General features: G+C 41.9%; 1 long non-coding RNA gene across 5 annotated transcripts in view; it reads left to right on the forward strand.

The window, feature by feature from the left end:
- The window catches only part of LOC111558555, a 90161-nt gene extending 65431 nt beyond the window's left edge, over positions 1–24730 (forward strand). The window contains exons 1-7 of one of the 5 annotated variants that reach the window (XR_006592510.1): positions 18945–19005; positions 20405–20628; positions 20734–20903; positions 21969–22048; positions 22826–22879; positions 23960–24109; positions 24476–24730. This is a non-coding gene — a long non-coding RNA (uncharacterized LOC111558555). Of the gene's footprint in view, positions 1–18944; positions 19006–19171; positions 20629–20733; positions 20904–21968; positions 22049–22825; positions 22880–23959; positions 24110–24475 lie in introns of those variants that run through there. The other 4 variants (XR_006592508.1, XR_002739559.2, XR_006592507.1 and 1 more) reach the window with 4 other exon arrangements.
- The last annotated feature ends 763 nt before the right edge of the window (positions 24731–25493 follow it).

Raw genomic sequence — 25493 nt, forward strand, 5'->3', positions numbered from 1 at the left:
AGTATAGTGGTTTAGAGCATGGACTTCTGATCTAGATAGTTTAGGTTAAAAACTGAGGTCCGGGGCACCTGGGTGGCTCAGTCGGTTAGGCGTCCGACTTCAGCTCAGGTCATGATCTCGCAGTTCGTGAGTTCAAGCCCCGCGTCGGGCTCTGTGCTGATGGCTCAGAGCCTGGAGCCTGTTTCGGATTCTGTGTCTCCCTCTCTCTGACCCTCCCCCGTTCATGCTGCATCTCTCTCTGTCTCAAAAATAAATAAACGTTAAAAACTGAGGTCCGTCCTTTATTAGCTGTGTGACTTTGGATGAGTTACTTAATCTCTCTGTGCTTTAGTTTACTCATCTGAAGATGGGGATAATAGTAGTCCTTACCTCAGGATGGCTGTGAAGATGAAGTGATTTAATACACGCTAAGTGCTTTCTTCCCAGTATATTAAAATAGACTTCCAAATAGGATTACAGGAAGCTTCCAGTGTATTTTAAGTGTGTACATTTAACAAATCCACCTTTTACACATACAGTGCAATGACTCTGTGGAAATCTTCATTTGGGGAATCGAGTCAAAGTCTAAACCCAAGGTCATTTGTGATGTGAGATATGACAAATGGGCCTCCTGGTGCAAAGCCCTGGAATTTATGCCATTGCTTTCTTCCTGGAGCACCACACTGATTAAATAAATGTCTTTTTGAAAGGAGCTGATGTTGAACAACTTTGATAAAGTGTCTCTGCCTCCCAACTTTTCAAGGTATTTCAGAGTTAGCCATTTAGAGTAGAAAACATATTGAGGAGGTTCTGTGCATTAGCACTCTTGAGATCTGGATGACGAAGTGATGTGGATCGTTGAACTCAGAACCCGGGAGAAAAGCAGTCAAATTGGGATCATTCATGGAAAATTCATTGTTCTTCTGGTGCCCTGACACTTATGTGGTTGAATGGAACACCAGACACTGATTATAGGAAGTAATGCATAACAAGAAGACAAAGGGTTTCTTTTGTTTCTATTTTGGTCAGAGGAAATAGAAGAATCCAAGACTTAATACGAGGCACCCCATGCTTGGGAAGGCAGTCTGGAGTAGCTGTGCTTGAAACTTTCCACTTCTGGGTTAAAAGTAGGAGGCAGTATTTGTTCTTCTTTGTAATTAGACATTTGAAAGAATATTATAAAACTTCACGCTTGTTTACAAGGTCTTTACAGAGGTCTAAAAGACCTCAGGGCTTGGTCAGACTTGCAAAATTCCTTGTGCCTTGAGAGGAGAGGTGCCTGAAATAGGGACCCAGAAACCCTGGGCATTTTTGATATTCCGGAGACCAGATATCCAGCAGCGGTATGTTATTTCATCTCTGAAACATGAACACCTCGAGTGGCAACAAAGAATTGCTGTTGACTTTAGGTCACTTGTATGTGACTCTAGAAAACTTAAGTCCCTCTACTTCTTTTGGCCATTCAATGTAGCCATTATGTAAGGTCCTTTCGTAGCTTCTTCCCCTCTTGGATAATCATTTTTCTTTGTTTCTCAGGATCACTGTCTCACAGTAAAGCATCTAATTATGAGATGCCAAAAGTATCATTGACATTTTGTTTCTCTTTGATATATACTGATATGTAAAAAACCAAATTAATAAGTAGGGTGGGTTTTTACTTAAATTATTTTTTTGACAATAAAATAGACTCTAGTAGACCTGGAAGATGCTAATTACTTTAGAAATGACTCAAATGATTTTGACTAAGCAAAAATCTAACTGTCTGACTCCAGTCCTATGGGTGAGAAGAAAAACTTGAAAATGTGAGTTGAGAAGAGTCAAAATTCATGGCAAAACTCACAGAGAGTGAGTCAAATTGGGAAATATTGTCGGAGCCATAGCAGAATGTGCATTACGCCTCTAGGGGTCATTTATTTGAAATCTTTCTCACACACACATGCCATATACATAGATTTTTGTCTGTTCCCAGTGTAGTGGAGCTCTCAGAGCGTATGTTAAATCTCTTCCAAAGAGTATTTCTCCATTGTTCTCGACGGTGTTTCCACTCTTGTCTCACCCGTGCTTTCTTGCCAGGTATTTCTTTCAGCTGTTGGGATCACTCAGTTGGTGTGCTCCTTTGTGTCTGACAGGAGGGGTAAGAAAACAGCCTCAGAGATAAGTACTAGCTGGAGCAATCATGGAAGATGCTGGGAAAGATTAAAGACAACGGGAGCATTTGCTGGAGCAGCATGAAAAAGAAATTATCTGAGTGAAGTAGTGATTAATGAAGCCACTCCTAGAAACCAACTAAGATTGTTAAAGACTAGTCTTAAATCCCTGTAGGACTGCTCCTTTTTAAAATTTGTGTATGCAGGAAAATTATATTGTAATATTATGCTTTAAATTTAACTTCGATGTAATTTTTCTCATTAGACTTAAAACAAGTCGGAGTACCCTCTCTCGCCGTTGCAAGATTCTGACTTCATTCCTTATGTCTTGCCAACAGCCTTCTGAAGTATGAAAGTTACATGGCAACCTGAAGAATAATTTAGTGTGTTGTCAAGAATTTTCCTTGAAGTTAATAATTAACATAAATTAGCATGTATTAATTAACTTTTCTTGATGGGTTATATTATTCACACAAATACAACCAGTATATTTTATCCACTGACTAACAGAAAGCTTTGTTCATGGGGAAATGTAAGCAAAAATTCTGTAGGCAAGAATATTTAACTTAGCACGTTTATAGAATAATGGAATTTCTGAGACAAAGGTCTTAATATCATACATTTTAATTTTGGTGAGGGCGATGAGAAGAGAAGGAGGCTAAATTTAGGTGTATGACTTGGTGTGTGTATACTTTCTAGACGTGAGGAGAAGGAATAAGTAGAGTTTTAGGAAAATAGAATTCTTTCCCATTTCCAAACACTGTGTTTTACATGAAAGTAATTCATCAAAACTGTGAGTTATAAATCTTTAGCTTATGGCTAGAGCAAGGGCCTCCGCTTAAACCCCAGCTATATACTCTCTGAGAGCCCAGCATATCTAATTGGCTTGTCATGTGCTTGTCTGGGGACTGTTTGAAAAAAGTCCAAGGAGCCTCCTGAGAAGGAGTGAGTCATCCTTAGGAACAGTCATCCTAAAGCAGAGAAGAGGTTGAGGAACAAAGACCTGTATGGACGAGGGGGGGCGTTTTGCGTGAGTGTTGCTCATCTTTGTCTCCCACGTGTCCTTATTTTTCTTGGGGATTGGGCCAGATCCCATGTATGAGATTCGAAGAGAAGCCAGTAAGAGAGATTTTTTCACCTTTTCACCAAAATGGCTGAGGCAGTAGTGTAACGTGGCACCATTTTGTGAACCGGTAGCAGAGCGTAGGAGGAAGCGAGGTCTCTGCACACAGCTGAGCAGCTTGTGTGCAGGGCCCAGCTCTGGGGTGGGGATTGATCGCGTGCTGGCTCACAGTCAAGGGCCCTCAGAAAAGGAATTCTTTGCACTTCAGTAGGGAGACACTGGTGTGTGTGGTGGTGGTGGGGGGTACATCCTGAGCCCTTGAGATTGCAGGATGTGGCTTTGATGTAGTACACGCCTTGGGGCATGGAGAGCTTGAGAGTTTGGCCGTTTGGGAGAGGTAGTTGCCTCAGATGCAGTCTGAGGCTATTACTTAATGCCGGTAGTAGGAGAAGCAGTAGTAGGAAGCGAGCCATGTGGGAGTTAGGAGGGGTGGCGTGCGAGTTCCTTGAAGCTATCCAGCAGGGACTCCAGACTGTTAGCTGGAAAACTGGACCGCAGAAGAGAGAATGACACCAGAGAAGAAACTGTTTTGTGACTTGTTCGCCTACATGTACCCCTCCAGCTCACGTAGCTTCTGGAAAAGTGGGTGTTTTGCTTTAGAATCATTTGGTATTTCTGAAATAAAACCCGAGAACTTATTATCTCGTAATAAAGAATATTGTTATCACTACTTATTGAATGGCCATTAAGTGTGAGGGACTATCAGCATCTCCTGAAATGCAAGTGTGTAGACTATTAGCACAGTTTCTTCCTGGACCCTGAGTCCGAAAGGATAGTGGAGCAGGGAGGCTGGGATTCTCAAGGCTTTCATATGGATAGCACTACAGGCAGCTGTGCCCCTTCCATGCATATACGTCTGCTCCGTGTGGCCACCCCATTTCTTTTTTTTAAATTACTTTTTTAATGTTTATTTATGTTGAGAAAGAGAGACAGTGTGAGCAGGGGAGGGGCAGAGAGAGAGGGAGACACAGAATCTGAAACAGGCTCCAGGCTCTGAGCTGTCAGCACCGAGCCCGACGCGGGGCTCGAACTCACGGGGCTCGACCTCATGAACCGTGAGACCATGACCTGAGCCCAAGTCGGATGCTCAACCGACTGAGCCACCCAGGCGCCCCAAGTGGCCACCCCATTTCGACTATGATTATTTTCAAATCAGGGACCTAACCCACTCTCAGCATGGATGCGTATTGTCCCTTCTCTCTAATCTGTAACCTCTGGAATGATTCATTAGGTGTCATTTTACCCATCTGGTAGATGGCAAAATTGAGGTTCATAGGAGTCAAATTGCAACTATGATTCAGTGGAGGAACAGCCACATGACTGAATCATCAATCTAGTTCTCTGATCTGGCAAATCTTCAAGTTGTGGTTGATTCTCTTGACTCATTCTCATATCTAACTTTGTATAAATGCTATGAAGATGACTTTTCGGTCCTGAGAAAGAACATGGCCCCTAATTGAGGTCTGTTTCTCTGTGAAGCAAGACTACATGGGATTTACCACAAACATGGAGAAATGTGAACCCAAGTTTGGTTTCTTGCTGTGTCCAATCTATTAGGATAATTGCTTTGTTCTTGCTGTTGTTATATTTATTTATATACAAACAAGTGGAAAAAACTTTAGAAGAATTATACATGGGTATTGTCTCTTGTACAAACACATCATTAAGAGGAAAAATTATGGGAAAGAAGATTGGGTAAGAATAGAAAGTGATTCATACTTGGCTTTGGAAAAGCTAGAGATCCTAGCACATAACCAAATACTGTTCTGTCCTGTTATTTAGCCGCCATGCATGTGATTTTCATTGTCTAATTAAATTATAGAGTGCCTGAAGGTAAACATTGCCACTTATTCTTTGTACTCTTTACAGTGCCTTAGTACAGGGCAAGTGGAATGGACAACCGTGAAATTGTGTTTGTACTGAAATACATACTTAACAACGAATCTCAGTCTTAATTCCTGATAAGGCATATGCTCTAAAACCACCTCCTCTACATCCATTTTATTTGACCTCCAAAGCGCTCATGTGCAGGAAATGAAGTTATCCTCTTGTTCTGCAAGACTTGGACCAAATGTCCTTTTCCAGTAAGCCTTTCAGTATGGACCATATTGCTGGGATATTATGTATTCCCATCTCCATTGGCTTCTTCCATTCTAGATGGCATTGGGAGGCTCTCACTTCTGTCTGCATGGAAGTGACAGAAAAAAATGAGAAGTCAGCAGTTCTATGATGTATAAATGTGGTGTTATTTATTTGAATCTCATCTACAGCTGTTATGTAAAAGTACTGCTACAGTTTGCCTTTTTTTATACCTAATTTGAGTGATAAGACTGCTTGAAATGCATTTCTTTTCTTTCTCCCTTGTGTCCAGCATCCTCAGCATCTGTGATTTCCATTCATTGTTACGATACGCTGCTTAAGGTTGAGCTTCCCGAGTTCTTGAAATGTTGATTTCCTCCATTCCTTTTTCATTTCTAAGATGATAGGAGTCTAGCCATTAATAATATATAACTAATAGTACGTTTTAAAACAAAAGCACTAAGATAGACGATATTTCCTATACAGCATCTTTACTGGTTTATAAACCTAACCTCAAATGGGTCTATTGTTTGATTCTGTTTTTAACAGTTATGAGACATTTGGTAACTATATTATCATGACTACATTCTCAAGTATCTGGGTGTTACCTTTGAATTGCCAAAATGGTTTCCTGAATTTGTACATAGTTCTGACCTTTGGCCTATAAACCACAATAGAACCATACAATTTTGGTATAAGTTAAATATGTACTTCCATATCCACATTCTACGCATCAAACGAAGGGGTTTTTATTCTTTATTTATCATAGCCAATAATTATAATTTCTAGTATTATTTTGAGGCATAGCAATAGGGTAAGTGCTAAAGAATTGTGTTGGTGCAGCTTGCTGTAGCCGAGTTTATGGGTTATAACTCTTAATCCAAATGAAATACAATTTTATTTGAGGTAGATCTGGAAGTGGGAGAATGACTATTAATTCTGCAATTCCAAAATAACTAATGTACTTGGTTTGAAGCCAGGTACACTGTGAGTTCTGGATTTAAGTGCTCTTGTGGGAAATACAGAGAGAGACTTTAACATATGGATTCTCAGAAGAAAATGCAACTGTTCCGTACAAGAAATATTGAGTTATTCTTAGTACTTTTTAATGTGTGGTTGACTATATATTTTTGAGTAGTGCCATTTTTAACACGTGGCAATTCAAGCCAAAGATCTTCATTTCCTGGGGTAATTTTAATAACTTACCCATTCATACAGCAAGCATTTAGTGGGGATTGATGGTAATGCCTTGTACTTGATTTGATGAGAAATGCAAGGAAAGTAGACGCAGGATCTGTCTTCATTGGATTCACAATATTGTTGGAAAATAAAACTGAGGTGTGTGTATGCATACTCATACTACAAACAGAAAGCAAAATGGTACTGAATGTTAACGTACTAAACAACACACATTGACTCCCTACTATGTTCTGATACAGGCAGAAGTCTTGTAGCATATGCCTCTGCAGAGCTCATAATCAGATGCTTTTGTGTAGGGCAGGTCGACAGGAGGGGTGATAGTCAATGGATGAGCCACCCATCTGAATTGTCACGAGAACACTGTTGAGGCAGCTACACATTCTGCTGGTGAGAATGGAGAGCGGCTTTAGAGAACAATCAGAGTCTGAGGAATCTCTTGAAAGAAAGTATAACCAAGCTGGGCGTGCATGCACACACTGAAAGAGGGTAAGGAAGAAAAGAGATTCATGTGGGGGCAGGAAGCCTCTGTTGAGAACTGAGCCACCTCTTGCAAGAAGTTTATCACAACGATAAATAGCTATAATTTATATTATTTGACATCTGCATGTCAAAGAGATAAAAAATGGCAAAGGAGCCTAGGCAAGAAAATGCTCACAGGCAAAGGTGTAAGGGGGTGGGAATATGTACCCAGAATGAGAGTGGGGCACTTAAATGCAGGTCCTTTTATTAGAAAGAGATAAAATTAGGTGGATTTAAGAATAAACAGCATCTGACTCAACAGTTGGGTGAAATGAGAAATAAAAGCTGTTTATAAAACATTCTGTGAGTGCTAGTTATCCTAGGGTGAGGCAGCATTAGTATATTGGTTAAGTGTATGGACTAGATTCCAATCATGACCCTGTCACTCTCTGGCTGTGTGACCTTAGGCAAATTATTTATCCTCTCTGTGCCTTAGTGTCTTCATCTATAAAAGGTGGAGGCGAGTGATAGTTCCTACCTCAAGGGTTGTTATGACGATTAAATGAGATGATTTTTAAAAAAATTCTTTTAAAGTTTATTTTTATTTATTTTTTAATTTTTTAAAAATGTTTTTATTTATTTTTGAGACAGAAGGAGACAGAGCATGAGCAGGGGAGGGGCAGAGAGAGAGGGAGACACAGAATCCAAAGCAGGCTCCAGGCTCTGAGCTGTCAGCACAGAGCCCGACGCAGGGCTTGAACTCACAGACTGTGAGAGCATGACCTGAGCTGAGGTCAGACGCTTAACCGACTGAGCCACCCAGGCGCCCCTATTTATTTATTTTTGAGAGAGAGCAAGTGCAAGTGGAGGAGGAGCAGAGAGAGAGGGAGAGAGAGAATCAGAAGCAGGCTCCTTGCGCAATGTCAGCACGGAGACAGATGTGGGCTTGATCTCATGAATCCTGAAATCATGACCCGAGCTGAAATCAGGAGTCTGCCACTTAACCGACTGAGCTACTCAGGCACCCCAAATGAGTGGATATTTTTAAGTGCTTAAAACAAGCCCAGCACATTAGTATATATATTAAATTTTTTAAAAAGCATTCCATAGGTAATAGAAACTATTACGGGTTCTTAGGCAGGAATGATATATTCAAATAATAGGTGAGGAAGTTCATTTTAGTAATAATATACAGGGTAGACTTGAAGGAGGGAAATTTCTGGAGGCTGGAAGACAAGATGGGACAGATTTCATGGATATCTGGATAAGGAAGTGGGGGGTTGAGTAGGATAGAGAAAAACTAAGATCTGAACAGAGGACATATTTCAAAGAAAGAAAGAACTGTTAGAACTGGGGGTGGGGGTGGATATGGGGGTGTACGTAGTTGTGGCCAAAGATGACCCTAGTGTGGAGGTTTTGAGAGACTGGGAAAGTGTGCTGCCATGGACAACAAATGGGGGAAGTTATGCATGGATGGACCTCAAAGCTTAGTAAATGAAATCTACTGCACTTAGCCTGAATTTGTTCAAATAATAATAATCATTAGCTAGAATTTCATCTGCCTTTGTGCTTTTGTGCAATTCCTTTGCCATCTGTTCTAGGAAAAAAATCAGGATGTTAGTGCTCTTTGAGTAGAAAGCAAATCCTAAACGCAGAGATTTCTTATTTAAAAATATATACTTCCCAAGCATTTAACTAAGTTAAAAATAAAACAAAGATAAGGAAGACCTGAACTTTTCAACCGCTTGGAATTTTACAGAATAGAAATGAAAAATTATTTCGGTGGGGAACAACAACAAAAAAAACCCCAATGAAACAAAATAAAACAAAACAAAAACTAGGTCAAGAAATGACCCTGCGGCAAAGTCTTAAATCTTAAAGGTCAACAGGTCACTATACTTTAAAAACTGTAATTATAGCTCTTAATTCTTCCACAGGCTTACTGTGTCATGTTAAGGTTATTCACTCCCATATACCATGGCCCATAATGTCACTCGAGGTATCCTTATGGCTTCTCCAGGTATTAAAGAAGCTTGATATGTTTTTGTTCCATTAATCTTTTCTCAGAGGCCAGTGATGAGTTCATCTGACTCTTTTCCATCAAGTTGAAAATTCTTTTCAATTAAAAACTCATCTCTACAGATGGTATTAACATTAGAAGAGGCCTATTCTGTCTAAAATAACAAATATTGAGATATTTCAAGAATTGTTCTATAAATCATTGGAAGTAGCGTTGACTAAAGAGTTTCAGTTGTGTGTGTGTGTGTGTGTGTGTGTGTGTGTGTGAATAAAAGTTAAACTGATGAGAATTTGGCCCCGATGCATTATTGTTGCTAGAATGGATCTGTTTCATCTCAGTGCCTGGGCAATTTTGTTGCACGTTAATGTGAAATATTGTGAATGCTTTAACAAAACTATCAACTCTGGAATACTTTATCCAAAACATTATGATTACAAAGGCGGTAATAGAAACAGTTTAAACCAGAGGAGAATGCCCTGTTAAAGAGGACTAGAAAGACCATTTATTGAATAGTATGGATTTCTTCCAAGCCCCTGTGTGCAGAAAGCATGCAATGCGTGAATAATTCATCTAGAAATTCTATCGTGAAGTTGTATCAGTTTCCACAGTAAAACCTGGCCATGGAGGAGGAAAATACATCAACATCTGTGACAAGCTCTATGAAGAGACAGTGGCAAAGCCTTTCAGGCACCAGGAGCAAAGCAAAATATAATAAATTCACTTAAGTGTCAAATTTGTGTCGGCTGAATAATGACACCATATGTCTGGGTTGCTATGTCACTATAGGCTGCTCTGAAAAAACACATGGCTTTATAGAAACGGCTGTCAGCCCGGGGAAGAAACCTTGCTGGCTACTGCCTTTCTGCCACAGAAAATAGACACTGCCCAGTAAGTGCAGTGTCCGATCATCAGAAATGATTGAGTTTGTTTTGTTTTAACCGATTTGTCAGCATGTAGAGTGAGCTTGCTCTTTAGATTTGGCGTGTATAGTTAGAGAGGCTGCGTAGGTGTTGTTCCTTGACATCCTCTCAATGAGTTGGAGCAAGGCTTTGAGACTCATCAGTTGGCCTGCTCTGCAAGGGTCTTAATGATACACTTCGTCTTTATATGGCTCTCTGAGCAACGCTCCTCACGGGAGTTCATAGGCATTGTTATCACCAGTTGCGTCACAGCGTCCCCAGGGGGAATCGAGGCTTTCGGTATTATTTTGCTTCTGGGCCAGCTGAGGCCCAGAAAGGTAATGGTCACATTAGCCCTTAGGAGTCATGATTCTGGGGACGACTCAACGTTCCTTATGCCAGGCAGTCGACCAGGTATGACAGACACTCTTTATCGGGAAGGAAGATCTGTCCTTCTCTTCCGGGCCTCTGCCTCCTTTCTTCTGGCAAACACAGTGCTGGCCAGGTGCCCACTTCCTGGCTGCTTCGGCGTTCTGAAGGTGCTGGGCTAGGTTCCGTGGCCACGTGAGTGGGGATTCCACAGGTTGCACCAAGGGATGCCATTACCAGAATTTGCATGCTTGGACACAGACCCCAGTGCGTGGCAATCATGTCCCAAGCGACTGCTCAGACCAGCCCGCGGCTCTCCGGAGCGTCCCCGCCACCACACCCGGGAGTCTGCAGTTCCATTGCAGCTGCACACGGCAGCTTTGTCTCTGCTTTGGTTTTCCATCACCATCAGTCCAGTGACACTTAAGGTAGGTTGTGGCAAAGATAAAACATTTTGAATGGGTTGTAGTCAGTTTTAATCACAAGGGCATGGGTAGGACCAAGCAAATTGGATGAATGGATCTGTTATAAGGAAAATTGCATATGTATTAGTTTTCCACGGAGGAGCCTTTCCCCAAAGAATTTAAAAATACTAAATTAACTTTTTTTTTAAATTTTAACGTTTATTTATTTTTGAGACAGAGAGAGACAGAGCATGAACAGGGGAAGGGCAGAGAGAGAGGGAGACACAGAATCTGAAACAGGCTCCAGGCTCTGAGTGGTCAGCACAGAGCCCGACGCGGGGCTCGAACTCACGGACCGCGAGATCATGACCTGAGCCGAAGTCGGATGCTTAACCGACCGAGCCACCCAGGCACCCCCTAAATTAACTTTTAAACAAGGACCATTTTAAGAGTGGTTCCCCCCCGAATGGTGACTATCTGAATCACTTGGAGAGCTTTTCTGTGTGTGTGTGTGTGTGTGTGTCTGTCCGTCCTCAGGGACGCTGATTCACCAGATCTGGCGGATAGTCTGGGATTAAAAAAACAAAACAAAACAAAACAAAAAACAACCCTTCCCCAGGTGAATCTGATGTGAAGTCAATGACTCTTCTGAGGTTTGCACATGCCCTGGTTCCTCTGGCCTTGCCATTGGGGAGTGTAAAACATCAAGTGCAAAGTGAAACAGATAAAAATGATTTGTGGTTTCCTGACCAGACAGAAGTGTTTCCCATTCAGCAGTGTAATATAAAGAAATGGAGAAGATAGTATAAATGAGGCCGGGCAGACCAACTCTGAAAAGGCATGTAAAGGAAGCCTGGGAGCAGCCACAGCCAGGATGTTTCTGGTTGATTCTCTTGCTCCACCACCATCCCTGGTGTTTGTGGTGACAACCCAGATCTCTGTTGGCTGCACTACCCTCACTTGAAATCAAGGGACAGAGCTTATGCTGAGGAAACATGGCCACAAATGAAAAGGGGGTGCCTACTTTCCTATCCCCCGGGGCCAGGCTGAACCTCTGACTGCTTTCATCAACAGGATATGTCAGAAATGATTCAGGGTCAGTTCTTAGTCTCCGCCTTTGGAAGGATTGGCTCCTTAGGCTCCTCCTCTCTTGCATCACTAACTCTGGGTTTGTCCCTCTTCAAACCCAACTGCCACACCGACAAGAGGCCCAAATCACATGGAGAGGCTCCATTCACAGCATTTTATTCAACATTCTTAGCCAAGCTCCTGGCTGAGAACCGATGTCAACTGTCAGCCATGAGAGCGAAGCATCTTGGGCGTGCCAACCCAGCTGAGCCCCAGGCAATTGCAGCCCAGCCCACGTCACAGGGAGCAGAAGTACCACACAGGTGAGCCTGGTCAACCCACAGAATCACAAGAACTGACGAAGCAGTTGGTGTTTTACGCCATTAAGGATGGGGCAGACTGTTCTGCAGCAGTAGACGACTGAACAAAGGGTTGGTGTATTTCCCAGTCTGAAGGTAAAAAATTTGATCACAATTGCGGTTTCAACTTAGTACTTCTGGCTATGCCTTCACTACCTTGTGGTGGTTCCACTCCTCTCATATTCTTCTCATAAGATTTCTCTAAGGGATGCCTGCAGCATCTGATCTGTGAACCAGCTTGGTTGGCCACTTTGTGGCACGGGCTGGGTTTTTATTCTTACTCTGATGACATGTCTGCTCTCAGGTGACATCCCTTTTCTCTGATGACACTGGGTAGCAGCCTGGCCCCAGTGTCTCTGAAAGCAGCATTGCCGTTGATGGCCGTGATGACTGAAGATGACCACGGGCCCGCCGATGCACAAGGTGAAGGCCCTGGGATCTGTATCAAGGTGCCATCTCCATCAGTAATGTGGCCACTGGTGCCACTCTGGCTGATGCTTTGGGTTTGTAAAGTCCCATGGGGATTTCAGGAAGCAGTTCATTATTGTAATTGGTGATGTAAGTGCCCATATCCTTATACTCAATAATTGTTTGTTCAATTAAAATAAGGAGTTGAGTCATTCCGCTTAGATTTTTCATTACTTTTTGGTGGGGAGGATTCATATATTCTGAATTAAGAATGCTGTATTGGTATAGCCTAAGAGAGACTGACAAGACAAATTGCTGTAATAGGAAAAGGATGCTTCTCAATCAGGTTTTCCTCAGCAGGGATTCGTACTTTATTTGGGTGAGCTGAAGTATTTGACTTGCTTTTTATTTTCAATAGTACAAGTAGAAGAAAGGTTTTCTTCTTTGGACTCCAATAATAACGTAACAACATCACAGCCTCACAAATAGGAAATATTTAAGAAACAACGAGTGGAAACCCAGAGGAGAACAGATTTGAATCTTTAAGGTAGAAATTAAGTAAATGTTTGGTATCCCCCTTATTCAACCAAAAGCTGGGGATTATTTCTGGGAAGGGGTTTTACGGGCTTTTTGGCTGTTCTAAAGGGACTGTGTCTCCCGCCAGGACTGAAGTTGAAATGGATGGAAGATATTTGAAGCATAGGATCATTCATTGAAGATAGAGGATAAGTACAAATTCAGTGCGATAGGAAAATGGGAGAACAGGAGGGAATGAACACTGAGCAAAGGGTATCGAGGTGGAATTGTCTTCTGAGATTATGTCGCAGACCAGCTTGATTCTCTTGCGTGTGGTTTTGGAAAATTGGAGGAAAGGAGAAAGGCCATGTTTCCTGGGCATCTAGGCATTGAGAGATTAATGGAGAAGAAAGGGGGGACTTTTATGCCTGAAACAGAACCCTCTTTTGATGTTCTCCTTTGAGATACTAAGAGAAACCAGATCAGAAAAGGATTCTACTGACTGACTAGGATACTTCCTACAGTAACGTGATGATTGGACAATGATTAATCCCCTGTGACATTGATGCATTTTCAGCGTCATGAAACATCTTAGAGAAGTTAAGAAGTCAGAAAGAACTTGCGGTCACACTTTTTTAACCAAAAAATAAAGTTTTGGGGTCCACGTTCAGCAAGTTAAATGCTAATGTTGGAAAATTATTGCTAAATATTTCTGAGAGTAAATTGAGTTCCTCTGAGTTATGTTAAACTTGGTAATTTTCATAGTAGAGTATAAATAGATCCTAGCCTAGTTAACTTGGCTGTTTCTCCTCATAATGAACATCTGGTTAAATTCTTATATACAAACGTGAAAGAATTATATTTTTTGGAGATACCTTCCTAGGAGTCCATTTGACACTTGGAACTCTCTTTAACCTGCCAACGATGCTCTGATAACTCTCAGATTTTGAGACTCACTTTGTCAGGCACGTTGGCAAAAGGCCCACATTTGAGGAGTCGACCTTTTAGATGTAGGACCCCCTAGCCAATTTGGAAGATTTTGAATTTTTGTTGGAACAATGAAGTTGAGTTCTAAACCCTTTCCCCACATGTTATAAATATTAACAATGAAGGTAATGTGGGTGGTGGGGATTTTTTTTGAAATGTGGATTTCAATATTGGCTGAGATGATAATAAAGTCATTCACTGAGAAACAGAACAGGAGGTTGTTCTAATTTTACATGTGCCTTATTTCTCATGAAGGAAAAAGGCACAAGAAACGGCTTCTGCATAGTAATCAAGTTTATAGAGTCAATACTAATGGATATAATGGGTTAGGCCAAATTACACAAGAATTTATAGTTTGAAATGTTAAGAAGGCACATTGCTTAGTAGTTAAGAAGGCAGGCTTTATGGTCAAATTCCCTGGGCTTAAGCAGTACCCTGCCACTTCCAAGCTTTATGAACCTGAGACATACGGGAATAAAGCAACTTGTCCAATTTTCTCACCCTGATGCCTGTTAGAATTAATAATAGTACTTAACTCATGAAACAGTTGAGAAGACTTCTTTTAGTTCTTGGTCTAATATCTTGGGCAAAATACTAAGTGCTCAATAAATAGGAGTCGTTGCTATCATTATTATTGAGTAGAAAGAAACAATTACCCATGAACAAATTTATTCATTCAGGGAGAAAAAAAATTAATTCCTCCTTTGTTCACGTATTCTAGTATCTTTTAGACCCTGACAAAGAAGGCGAAGGAATTGAGAGAGTTTCCATTATTATGCACATGACTTGAAAGAATTATTCCTTAAATGTGACTCTTACTTATAATTTTGAATACGGTGGCTAATGGTGTGTCCCCTTTTGTGCCGTCCCTTGGATAGATACTGGGCTAGAGCACCTCTTTTACTTTGATACACATGGAAGGTTCCCTAACCCCTCTTTCCTTTTATTATTGAACAAAAATTGTTTTGATGGGAAAGACGTTCTGTGAGCACAAAAAGCATTTGTGGCCGCCGGGTATCCTACCCTTGCCACTTGGCTGGTATCATGGAAGCAGGGCGCGCAGCAGTCAGGCACAGCAGAACGCAGTCCCAAATTTGGAAGCAAAGTCACAAAATGTCACTTCTTTTTTTTTTTAATTTTTTTTTCAACGTTTATTTATTTTTGGGACAGAGAGAGACAGAGCATGAACGGGGAGGGGCAGAGAGAGAGGGAGACACAGAATCGGAAACAGGCTCCAGGCTCTGAGCCATCAGCCCAGAGCCCGACGCGGGGCTCGAACTCACGGACCGTGAGATCGTGACCTGGCTGAAGTCGGACGCTTAACCGACTGCGCCACCCAGGCGCCCCAAAATGTCACTTCTTAAGGCAAGTGTAAGAAGAGAAAACATGATGGGTCAGCGTGATGTCTGCTCATGTGCAAACGTAAGCCCCCTGGGCGGAGTCTAATTGCGTGTTGCCAATAAAGTTAGTGCGTTTGCAAATTGCCATACAGGAGATACAGGATGTGTCACAAACTCAGTCAAGGGCTCTCACCCTTCTTCCTGATCCTGCCAAAGCCATCAGGGTGTTGTCATTGCCAGATGCTGCCGCTGTAATCTGAATATTGCTCTATCATTTAGGGATGATGGAAATTTACCTGAATTAAAAAAAAAAAAAGATTGAGAGGCTAATTTATTAGAGTTCCAACATTGACCAAAATACTGTCCCTCCTGTCGTTTTTGAGAAATCTTTCTGGAGATGAAGTCGGGTGGCAAGGTTATCAGCCCTTGATGGTATCCATTAGCATCATATTAACACTGCACTCACTAAACCATCTTCTAAATGTAAGTGAGATTCTCTTGTAACTTTTCCTCCAGAGGGAAGAATGATCTGAGCATACTCAGGAACCACCTCGAGCCTTAGGGAGTTACATTCATTCACTGGGAATGAATATATTGGTGTTTTGAATCAGTCTCATAGGTATTTGGCTAGTGTCAATTTTTAGAAGTTCATCATTCTGGGTCAATAGGAAAAAAGAACCCACAGAAAACCATATAACATTGCAGAGCTGGACCCCGCGTGGGTGACAACGGACATTTTCAAGATGCAGCCAAGCAGGGTCAGGCTGGGACTGTTTGCATCCCTCTTCCACCGGGCTCACCTTGCAACCAGAGACTACATCAGGGAAATTAAGCCTCAATTTCTTGTACTCTTCATCTAGAGAGAGATATTTTACCTCACTCCCACCGGGCCAGGCAATGTCCTGATTCTTCATAAATTGGCAGAGAGTGGGAAGAGAGTAATTCTATGGACCAAGGAATTAGAGAGTATAACAGCTGAAGTCCTGTGAGGTTTCATAATCTCAGCTCCAATTATGATGTCACTGGCACCACGTCATTGGAGAAGACACTTGATTTGTGCTACATTTTCTTGGCTCTAGTCCAATTCCATTAAAAGCTGAGGATGAATTTTTATTTCTCACATCTCAAATTCTTGGCGAATATCCAGAGAAGTACACTATCTAAACATAGTCACTATGTTTGTTTAAAGTCTGTCTTATTCAGTGGGGGTGATACGAGGCCGACTGCTAAGGAAATGTATCTGATAGCTATAGAAAGTGAAAGCACATAATAAAAATACGGCGAAAATTTCCACTCGTTCTCATCTCCATGCCATTTGTAACTTAACACTTTGAATCTTAACGTGGTTATAGAAATTCTTACACTAGAAGAACTGAACCAACTGCTAACGTTGTTGGGGCCAAGACAAGAAGAAAAGAGACACATCCTGTTTGTTTTCAAAATCTAAAGAAAATATCAACTATTTTTGACTTTCCTGTGTGGCTGAATTCATTGAGAAATATTGCTCGAGGAAGTCGGTGTACCTTTTGAGAACCAGTTTTAAAGGAGTAATACTTTCCCTTGCCTTAAAAAAAAAGCGCCAACCACAACACAGCCTTGGAGTGTCACCCTTTGCTGACACAAGCCGCCCTCTGCTTTACCCGTGGAAAATTGCAGCCACCCGGGTGAGCCAGCCCAGAAATGCCCTCGGGCACCAAACCTGTGGTCTCCGAAACCACTGACAAGGTGATTTCTTTTCACTGCCACTCCCTCCCCCCTTTGCCAGAAAGAAGATGAGCTACCTCACAGACTCCTGGCTACCTTTGCTCCCCCTGGAAGCCGCAAGTTCTTTGTTCATCTTTTCTTTTTGAACCCTGGGAAAAGTGTATCAGAGTGATTCGGTCTGCCAAAAGTGTGCGCGCTTAGGAACTGGCACGGTGACAAAGGCCTGCGGGGAAGAGAGAAGATTTCTGTGTTTCTTAGTGTTATTTTCTCCCTGGAGATGTTTCCAGAGACTTGAAAGGCGGGCCGAGCCGAAGAACTGATCGGACTTGCTCCCGTTCCAAGCGAAAGCTGATGTGAACAACCAGCTCTCTCTGCCTCCACTCCCGGCCTGGCAACCCAGGTAACTGGGATCATTCACTACAGAAAGGAGAGCTGGACCATACCCTTTCATCTGGCGAGGGCAGAATTGTCTCCTGTGGTCCCTATCGCTGAGTCTGGTTGAGTTTTAAAACATGCTGCAGGAAGGATGAGAGTGCCCCAAGTTTCCTTCGGGAGCGCTCTCCACATGGGAAAACTTGGCTAATAAAGTGAGGATTTCTTTGAGTTAGGCTCATCTCATTCTTCTGAGACAGTCCTTGCCTCCTCTGTGCTTTGTGGTCTTATGAAATGATTCAGTTCTCCAGTTTCTCCACATCTGAAGAGGAGAATTGTATCATCGTCAAAATACTGTTTGGAAAAGACTAGAAGGCTGGGGCTGTGGCGAGTGATTACAAGCAGCCACTCCACGGAGCTTCGACATTTCTTCAGAAAAGCTCCACTTTTTCCAAAATCTAGAGAAAGCATTTGCGAATCTCGATGTTGGCTTGGTCTTTTGTAGAGGTGCTGTGGCTCAGAACCTAGAGAATAATCCGGGCTCTGTAGCCCGTGCTGGGCCCTGAGCCTAATGGGACTGTCTAACATGAATCCTTGACCAAATTGAGAAGGTCAATAACATTTTTGAGAGCACTCGTCTACACTTCTGGGGCCATTCTCCCACTCCCGGGCTCCCCTAGGTGTCGTTAACATCACTCACGGCTCCTCTGTCCAGTGTTCTTACTCACTCATTCTTTCTAAAATTGTCACTTTGGGAAGCATTTGCTAAACTCCCAAAAATGCTGAGCTATTGGCTGGATACACCTCCTCCCCAGCCACCTCAGGGCATTTACATTTACTGGCAAATACGGCCTTTAAACTGAAGGAGTACTTTTCCAACTCTAAGATTCCAAGTACCTGGGACAGAAATGGCAATTGTGGATATTTGTTTCTTTGTGGAGGTACTGAGGTGGAGAGGGCTTATCAGAAAACTTCAAATGTCACACTGTATTCGTAAAATGATAGACAACGTCTGAGAGCCAAGTGATCTATTTATTTAACTGAATCCTTATTTCTGCCCGTTAGGCAGGTATGCTATGGTTCTTATTCTATGGGTAAGTAAACTAAATCTTGTGGAGTCTAAGTAACTTGCCCAAGATAACACAGTAAGATATGGAATTGAGTTTGAACTCATGTAGTCTGGCTCCAAAATCCGTGTTCCTAAATCACCATGTAGTTTCTAGTAGTGGGAATGGTAGTGATACTATTTACATCAGTTAACATTGATGGAGGTCTTATGTACCAGACATTGTGGCAAGCCCTTCATGTGTGTTGTTCTAGTTAATCCTCAGAATTATCCTATGAGGTAGGTAGAGGTTTTTTAAGTTTGTTTGTTTGTTTGTTTGTTTTGAGAAGGAGAGAGAGAGAACGAGCATGCAGGTGAAGGGATTCTCAGAGAGAATCCCAAGTAGGTTCTTCATTCTCAGCATGGAGTCCCATGCAGGGCTCAGTCTCACAAACCTGTGAGATCATGACCTGAGCAGAAGTCAAGAGCTGGATGCTTAACTGACTGAGCCATCCAGGCACTTGGAGGTAGGTAGTTTTAATCTCTCTCTCCTTTTAAGTTTATTTATTTATTTTGAGAGAGAGAGAGAGAGAGAGAGAGAGAGAACGAACAAGCTGGGGAGGGGCAGAAAGAGGGAAAGACATAATCCCAAGCAGGCTCTGCACCATCGGCACAGAGCCCAGTGTGGGCCTTGAACTCAACTCACAAACTGTGAGATCATGAGCTGAGCTGAAGTCAGACACTTAACCCGACTCCACTACCCAGGCACCTCTTAATATATCTCCTTTTTTATATACAAGAAAAATGAAGCACAGAGACGTCAAGGTTGTATTTATTTAAGGTTATCTTGTTCAAAGTGTGTTCAAGGTTACATAGGTAGCCGGTCGCAGAGTTGTGGATTCAGACCAAAGCAGACTGACCCTGTGTTCTTCCCTGTCTTCCTTGAGGACTCTGTCTTTATCTCCATAGACCAGAGGTAGTCCTGCCATCACAGTGGCCATTATGACATGTAGGCCTTCAGGCATTGCTTTAGAAACTGGTCCACTCATAATTTACCCCAGACCTCTTTTACTCCATGAAGACGGAGTTAGCATCCCTAGGAGGCAGCAACATGACAGAGTGGGGTTCCAGTCTTACCCACCAACCCCCAGTACCATCTGACCCATCACGTCTGTGCTCTCTTATGTAATTACGTATATTCCAGGTGGAGCCAAATCTCTCTTTAGTGTCTTGTCTTCCACAATATACATAAAACAATGATCTGAAAGTCAACCAAATGCTGTCTTTCAAAAGGCCCTCTGAACAGACACAACATTGCACAGTGCTAAAGAGGAAGAGTTTGATGTTTTAAGCAGAGAGAACCAGAGAGCAAGACAGAGTCAGGGATAGAGAAAGAGAGAGATGGGTGACAGAGTGGGACACTCTCATTTGAAAGTCAGCTGGAATATAGACGCCAGGTGTCTATATCCCAAGGGACTTGGGAGCCACCCAGGAGAACCATTGACCTGAGGGCAGAAGGAACCAGGCGAGATGCTTGTCAGTAACAAAATTTGGTCACTAGTTGGGACGATGAAATGACCATTGTGAGTATGGCCTGGTACATTCAGGAGGCTGTGAGTAGAAATTTAAAGAAGTCTTCGTATAGTCTGCAACACTATAGCATAGGCAACACTGCTTGATTGGTCACTCGTAGAGACAGAAAAAAGGCATTCTTCCTCATTTCTCTATTTCCCGGGCATTTAGCATTCCTGAGTTCATTGTGTTCCCCTGACCAAAGTAGTCGGTTCATGGATGACCACACAATGCAACTGGAGCCATTACTTGGTCTTTTGTAAAAGCAACTGGTAGGGAGGGGAGTTTATGACCTCAGGGATTTAAATCTGGGAGAAGATAGCCTTTTACTGCTGGGCCCTCTTTTCATCACAGGGCATCTGCAAATGAAGCCATTGTGAAGGACGGCAGACCTGAGAGAGACCTCATTTGAGCCTCTGGATTAATATCCCTCCTTGCGTCAACCAGTCTGATGTGGATTTTCTGACCTTTGCTACCAAAGTGTTCACAGTGGGGCCGATAGTGATGGATTGGGTCATTTTTTAAGCTAGATTTCGCAGGGAAACCCTCTCTAAGCATCTGGAAGTCTGTGGATCAAGGTGCTAATAGCATACCATTTCCCAGGGATGGGGTTAGAGGTGAATATTTTTTAAAGAAACAATTATTTCTTTGTTAATGGGAAAATATTATATCTACAATTTCAGCTTTTCCTAAAATTGTGAGACGGTCAACTGATCACACTGCTTCTTTGTCTCCAGCCACTCAGTATTTGAGGTGTGGCATTTGCTCCTGTAAACTCCCAGGGCTAAGTTGTGCGAGGGCTCACAGATGTGTTTTGCACTTATGCACACTTCATTTGTCTTCCTCCTATGAGGTGAGGTTTCGTCTTCTTTCCTGTAACTTGGCTAAGCATCTTTCCTAACCCCACGCGTTCCCACATTCTCTAGTCATGTGAGGTCAAACGCAGAGTTGTTTGTCAAATAAAATAATGAATTTACTATGGTAGCTGCAAACTGGGAGGTGATGGGGACTAATGGCTTCCAGGGGCAAGATGGTGCTCTCCAAAGACGGGAGTGAGGAGACTCTGAGCGTGTGACCAGATTTGTCTTCCTGGCGTATTTACCTCCTGCTCTCACACATACACCATTCATGAGAGAGGCAAAATGGGAAGCTTTATTTGAATGAAAGCCCCTCAGGTAGGCCGGAGGCTCCACTTGCACTCAAGGTGCTCTCTGTCTGCTATCTGGCCGCTGCACTTCTGGGGAGGGGCAAGAATGGAGTCTGAGAGGGAGAGAAGAGGGGGAAGTATGGAGCCCTTAAAATGACTGAATTTACTAGCTACTCTGAGTTGGCTTCCTGTATTTCGTCTTGGGGGAAAAAATTCAGAGCAAGTGACAAAAAGCTACTTCTGGCTTTTTGAATACCCTAGGGGGGAAGGTTTCTAACCTTTCAAAAAGTCTTTCAAATCGAAGCTTAAAGAGAATGTGTGTGTGCTCATGAGTGCTTTCCACACAAACTCTGCTTTTAATAGTAGGTGCGTGTGGATTCAGTTCTCCTGAAGGTGCGTCTTTGTATTTGTTTCGGATCAGAAAATGAAGAATTCTGGCTATCAAGGTCAAACTGTCCACTGGATAGCATTGTGCCTGGTGTTGATGATATTGTATTGTGTACTTAAAGGTTTACTAAGAGGGTATGTCTTAGGTTGGGTCCTTATCACAAAAAATAACAATAAATAAGAGGGTGGGAGGAAAGTTTGGGAGATGGTGGAAAGGCCTATGGAATAGATGATGGTCATGGTTTCATGGGTGTACCCTCACCTCCCAAATCATCAAGTTGTATACATTAATTGTGTACAGTTTTTTTTTTTGTATGTCAAAAAATTCAAACAGGCCTAGCCTACTCAAAATGAAATTATTATTTTCTTTAATTCTAAAAATAGTTATGGTTGCTTCAAATCTACCGATCAATGTGTCCTCCTAGTAACAGACATTGGAAAAATGTGTATGTTTCTCTGAACAGGTGTGTGTGTGTGTGTGTGTGTGTGTGTGTGTGTGTGTGTGTGTGTATGCATCTTTTCTCTTGGGTTCCTCTTATGTGAGCCATTCATACAATACCGAGTAGTCATATTCTATTAAATAATACACTATTTATATTTTGCTTCTAAGATTTTGGTAACTTCATTCTTTTTGTTCTTACTGTAAATTTTTAGACAATCTCTCAAAACATAAAATCAGAGATAAAAGTTCAAAGAATAGTGTAATGAGCTACCATATACATAAATGAGATTTAATACATTATTTGCTTCATTTTTTAATTTGAAAGTTCATTACAGACCTAAAACCTATCCCATTCCATTTCTCAATATTTACTTCCATTTGAATCTCTACAGTAATTCTTCTGTAACAACGGTGTCATCATACCTATAAAAATTAATAATTTTTACTAGCAAACATAAGTGGGAAAAGCTTTTTTTAACTTTACCTGAAAATATCTTACATGTTACGTTTCTATGTTTATACCCCGAATCATCTAGAAATACGTATCACTATCAACAGATGGTATTTTTGCTGTTTATATTTGGTAAAACCTTCATACTATATAGTGGCATAAAACGTTTCTTGTGTGTTTCATCTTAGAAGTTACATTGAAAAACTCAGTGAATGAATCTGTGTCAGGGTGGTTTTTTCCCCTCTTACATTCTTTAACATAATGTTTTCTTGTTCGAAATACTTGTGCTTTTGTCACCGTGAATAATCATTTATGCCTTTACTATTTTTTTTTTAATTTTTTTTGTAGGAGTTGTTGGCTTACTGTGGGAACAGCTGAATCCTCTCTCGAGCCATAGTCCTGGTGCGCATGAGAACAGATGACATATTAAACTGTTTCCATTCTACGGGGTTTAAGTCACTAATGTGTCAGATGGTCATGTACAAGAATTACAATGTTAGATTTCCATAGGTCTCTCCAAGGGCCTTGTTAGAAGCCATTTGTTTTCACAGTGCTTGTAGATGCTTTATAAGGACAACTACTAACAGGTGACCAGTACACAAGGTCATCCCGAACACTGGGAAAGAGCTCCAGAATCCAGATAAAAGATGTGCTGTGTTCTGGATTGCATCTTATTCACTGTATGAACTTGGGCCAACCGATTGACTTCTCTGAGCCTCAGTTTCTCAATTTGTTAAATGGAGCAAATCACAAAGTTATAGAAAAATTTTTTTTGCAAGTATAATACTTTTTATTGACATAAGGTGATAGGATCTGTGCTATGGACTGAATCGTCCTCTCAAAATTCATACATTGAGGACCTAACCCCCAATGTGATTGTATTTGGAAGTAATTAAGGGCAAATGAGTTGATAAGGTGGGGTCCTAATTTGATAGGATTAGTGGCCTTATCTCTCTCTCTCTCTCTCTCTCTCTCTCTCTCTCTGCACAAACATGAAGGAAAGGCATGTGAGGTCCCAGTGAGTTGGCGGTCACCTGTGAGCCAGGAAGAGCACTCTCACAAAAACCCAACCATGATGATATCCTGATCTCACACCTCCACCTTCCAGAACTGCAAGAAAATAGATTTCTGTTGTTTAAGACATATGGTCTAGGGTATTTTGTTATGGTAGCCTGACCTGACTATACAGAGTGTAAGAAGAGAATACATCTTATGGATGGGGGCCTCCTCTCTCTTTCAACTAAAAGAAGATCAGAAGAATGGGTTTACTTTATAGTAGGAAGAGAGTAGGTTAGATATCATGTAGAGAATGAACATTGGTCAAGAATGATGAGCTTCTAATTGAGTTTCTAATCTTGCGTCAGTTAAGACATGGGAGAGCAAGCAACCAAAGATGAAAGTCTTTGGGATCTTAGTTTCCTAATGTCTAAAATAAAGAGATTTTAACAAAATGTCTTTCAAGGTCTTTCTTTTTTCTCTTAGAGGTTCCTTTGCGTTCCATGATCTTCTGTTTTTGCCTTTTCCCGATGAAACCATGAATCACTGGAGAGCTACTTAGAAGGATTGTGGAAGTGTGTACCTTCTAAAGCTGCACCTCTTCTGCTTTGTGTCCTACATCCTACGTATCCAGAAGTAAGCCTGCTACTTTCTCTCTGAGGTTCTCTCCAGCCACCAGGTTTTCTGATACCTGGTCTTTATTGTAAACAATTGATGTAGTTTATAGACCGAGATGATGGAGTTTTAAATTCAAAAGACAGAAGTTGTAGGGAGACTATTGATCCAAGTAAAAATATGCTAAACCTTGTTTTACACTTTGAGAAAACGTTTTGCTTATTGTGAGCACAGCCTTGTCACTGTAATTTTGTGTAAATACACACACCCTGTCTTGGGTTGATATCTTGGGAGATAGATCCTCAAAAGATCTATCTACCTGGAAGCTGTGAATGTGACCTTATTTAGGAAAATGGCCCTTGCAGATATAATTAATTGATTGCCCAGGTGGTCCCTACATCCAGTGACAAGTTTCTTATAAGACACAAACGAGAAGACACAGGACAGAAGGCCATGTGACAACAGAGGCAGAGACTGGAATGATGGGGCCACAAGCCAAAGAATACCTGGAGCCACCAGAAACCAGAAAAAACAGGGAGGATTGTCCCCCGGAGATGGCAGAGGGAGCACAGCCCTGCTGACCCCTTGATTTCATACTTCTGGCCTCCAAAGCTCTGAGAGAATAAACTGTTTTAAGCACTCCTCCCTCCCCCAGTTTGTGGTAATTTGTTGTAGCGGCCCTAGGAAGCTCGTACACATACTCTTTTTTTACCCCTAACTTTCATTATATACCATGTCCCGATGGATACATTAACTAGATTTAACCAACTTTTGCATCTGAGAGAGGACAGGTGTATTTCTAGAGCTAAGTACCTGGGCTATGAATGATTCTGGCGTTCAAGGGTGAATAGTTATCAGCACGTCAACATGCTTTTGGTTGATTATTGAGAGGAGTCTTCTAGGTAATCAGAGTTAACTCAGTTTTGAAAGTTGGAAGGGCAGCATAAATGCTGAGTGAGGGAGGGACTTTTAATGAATGGAATTTTTCTGCTCCGGCACTACTGATATTTTGGGCCTGGTGACTCGTTATTGTGCAGGTGTTGTGGGGGCTGTCCTGTGCTTTGCAGGGGGCTCAGCAGGCATCTCTGGCCTCTACTCACTGGGTTCCAGCAGCATTTCCCCCTCCAACCCCCCCCCCCACACCAATTGTGACAACCAAAAATGTTTTCACACATTGCCAAATGTCCGCTGGGGGCAGAAATCGCCCCTGTGGGAGAACTAGTTTAGGAGATGATGAGGCTCTGTGAGAAGGATGAAAAAAGTGCCTGTGGAAAATACTCAACAGCACATTAAAATCCATAGGATTTTCTTTCTTTCTTTTTTAAGTTTATTTATTTTGAGAGAGACAGAGACAGTGCAAGTGGGGGAGGGGCAGAGAGCGAGGGAGAGAGAGAATCCCAAGCAG

The sequence above is a fragment of the Felis catus genome, chromosome F2 (genome assembly GCF_018350175.1).
Source record: "Felis catus isolate Fca126 chromosome F2, F.catus_Fca126_mat1.0, whole genome shotgun sequence".
NCBI classification, from domain to species: Eukaryota; Metazoa; Chordata; class Mammalia; order Carnivora; family Felidae; genus Felis; species Felis catus.